Source organism: Chrysochloris asiatica, unplaced genomic scaffold (genome assembly GCF_000296735.1).
Source record: "Chrysochloris asiatica unplaced genomic scaffold, ChrAsi1.0 scaffold00040, whole genome shotgun sequence".
In the NCBI taxonomy this organism is placed as follows: Eukaryota; Metazoa; Chordata; class Mammalia; order Afrosoricida; family Chrysochloridae; genus Chrysochloris; species Chrysochloris asiatica.
Window position 1 is genome coordinate 938,418 of NW_006408558.1, and position 3,411 is coordinate 941,828.

The following is a 3,411-nucleotide window of genomic DNA, read 5'->3' on the forward strand; positions in this document are numbered from 1 at the left end:
ACAATTAATGCAGTGGATTACAAAGTCAATTTGAACCACAAGACCAGTGGTTCAATTTCACCAGTCACTCCTGGGAAACTCTATACATGGTCATTATGGTTCGGAACCAGCTCGATGGCACTTTACAACAACAACAATCTACAGAGGAGCCCTGGTGGTGCAGTAGATAAGAGCTTGGCTGCTTAGTGAAAGCTGGGTTTGAACACAGAAGTTGCCCTGAGAGAAGAAGATTTTACTATGTCCTATAACCTCAAGGTCGGCAGTTCAAAACAACCAGCTGTTCCATGGGAGAAAGATGAGGCTTTCTGCTCCTGTAAAGATTTACAACCTCAGAAACCCTATACAGGGTCACTATGAGTCAGAACCAACTCCACAGCACATAACAACAACAACATGGAATAACTGGAGTCCTGGTGTGGCACTGTGGCTAATGCGTCAGATTGCAAAGTTGTTTGAGCTGCAAGGTCGGTGGTTCAAGCTCACCAGCTGCTCCTTGGAAACCCTATACAGGGTTGCTATGGGTCAGAATTGACCTGACTGCACTTAACAACAACAACAACAATGGAATTCTGATATGACTCTGTAAAATAAGCACTGGACTGCTAACTGAAAGATTAGCGGTTCAAATTCATTAACTACTCCCAGAAGCCCTATACAGAATTGTTATGAGTTGAAACCAACTCCACGGCCCTTAAAAACAACAACAAGCATGAAGTTGTTGTAAAGTACCGGTGGAGTCCGTTCCAACTCAGAGATTGTTAACAGGCATGGAGAGAGAAGAAGGAAGTAGACGCAGGAGGAATCTGCAAAACAGCTAGAACAGGGGTTAAAGATTATAACAATGAAAATAGGGAAAGGTCCAGAAGAAGACTCGAGGCAGAATTGGCAGTGATTGGAGAAAGCTACAGCTAGGAATGGAGACCTGGTATAGTGCTGAACTGCAAAGCTGGCTTGAGCCACAAGGTCAGCAGTTGAACCACAAGGTCAGAGGTTCAAGCTCATCAGCTGCTCTCCGGAAACCCTATATAGGGTCGCTATGGATTGGAACTGACTTGACAGCACTTAACAACAACAACATTGCTAAGAAAGCAGCTAAGAAAGCTGCTACTCTGTCTATGAGCTGGGCCACGCAATGAACTGAGCCACTTAAATGAAGCGGCAGAGAAGAAGAGATACCTGCAGAGGCCTGCTCTGCTAAATGGCCTAGAGCATGTGTGCATGGTCAACAAGTGTAGCACAGCTTAGAGAAGGGCTGAGAGGAAAATAGCCCCATTGAGAAGGACAAACACAGCCAAGAGAAGGCATGCATGGCCATGAGGGGAATGCATGACTGAGAGAAGAGCCTGCTTGCTTTCGTGGCTGGCTAAGAGGAACTGAGAGAGCTATACTGCACTGAAGAAGGGAGGACTCTGCTTTCTACCTTCAGGGAGCCTTCCAGATCTTCCTTACAGGCTTCCTGAACCTGACCTCAAATTGTAGTCTGCTACTTCCAAGTTTATGTTGATTCTGGGTTGTAGCCTGTTTCTTCCCTAATAAATAACATAACTTTGAGTATGATCTGTGAATTCTGTGTGGGTATTACAACAAATTATAGCACCCAGCAGAGAAATGGAAAGTGTGCAGGGGACAGGTGAAAAAGTTGGATATTATATGTCTCCTCATAGGAACCAGCTTTGTGCTAATTCTGATTCTTACCCCTTGAGACTTTAGACTAGTTCAGACCCTATATTACAATTGGCAACTATGACAAAATAAAGAATATCAAAACATTGTAAGAATGATGGATGGTGATCCCGACTGGATGGATGGTGATATTGACTAGACTCATGGGCCCACAATACCCAGAGCTTGGAAGAACTGCTGCCTACAGCAGGCATGCGGAGTACTTTGTGTTCTGTGGGACTGATGTGGGCCACCTACTTGCAGATGATCCTGAACTGTGTGCACTACATCAATGGCAAACTTAAGAAGGATGATTGACTAAGCCACCCTCCATGGCTTCCTTTGGTATCTGGTGGTGCCAGCCATGCCCATCTCAGTATCTGTTGCATCTGAAATGGTTGAAGTCCTTAGGATGAACATCAAGGAAACCCACAATATGACTTAAGACTTTTTATGCTTCTGAAAATGGCTTAGCCATATTAATACACTCTGAACTCTGACCTCTGCCTGGATGTTGATTATGCTGGGGACTCTGTGACTTAGGTGTCCTTTCAGCTCCAAAATGTTACAAATTTAGGAGCATTTCCAAAGATTTGCATTGTTTTATTTATTAAAATATTTTCATTTATTAATTATCCCACAACTTAGTGACTTACAACAGCAAAATTCATTAGCTCACAGTTCTATGGGTCAAGAATGAGAGAATGGTTGAGTTATATGGTCTTGGCTCAGATTCTCCTGTGGGGTTTCAGTCAAGATAGCAGCTGTCAAGATAGCATCATCTGCAGGCATGTCTGGAATGGGAGGTACCACTTCCAAGGTGGTTCACCCACACGGCTGTTGGTTGGAGACCTCAGTCCTTTGCTATGTGAACTGCCCCATAGAGCTGCTTAAGTCTCAATACAACACAATGGCTACCTTCTCCCAGACTGAGTGATCCAACAGAAAACAAGGAGGAAGCTCCAATCCCTTTTATAATCTGTCCTCAGAAATCATACATTGTAATTCCCTTAAAACCAACTCACTAAGTCAAAGCCATACTCAAAGGGGAGCAAATTAGGCTCTGCATTTTGAAGGGAGGTTTATCATAGGCTATGTACATAGTTTAAATCCTCACATGAAAGGCACAAAAATGAACTGGGAAAATGAGTACTTCTGCCCAGTTCTCTATAACTCTTGTCCAGTTTTTGAAAATTCTCCTAGATACACTCTACGCATCTATGAGCAAATTTATAAGAATGGACATGCATTTTTAATAAAGATTGTGGTATTTGCTACACATTCATTTTATTACACATCTTTTTTTTTTTTTTTTTTCAGTTAATGGCAGTTTCTGGAGATCATTGTACTTCAGTAAATGCAAATTTTTTTTTTTTTTTTTTTCAGTTAATGGCAGTTTCTGGAGATCATTGTACTTCAGTAAATGCAAAGATTCCTCAGTTTTTAAATGTCTGCCTGGTATTCTGACATGGGGTCAAACCAGCATTTGTTAACTGCTTATTAGAAGGATATGTGTTACCTGTTATTTGCTATTACATTGATATCCATTGTTAATTCTGTCAAGTTGTTTCTGAATCATGGCAACCCTATATAGAGTTTCCAAGGGTCAACTGGTGAGTTTGAACTGCCAACTTTGCAATTCAAACCTACCTTGCGGTCCATGTGTGTGTGTGTGTATATATATATATATGTGTGTGTGTGTGTGTGTGTGTGTGTGTATATATATATATATGTAAAGGAGCTCTGGTA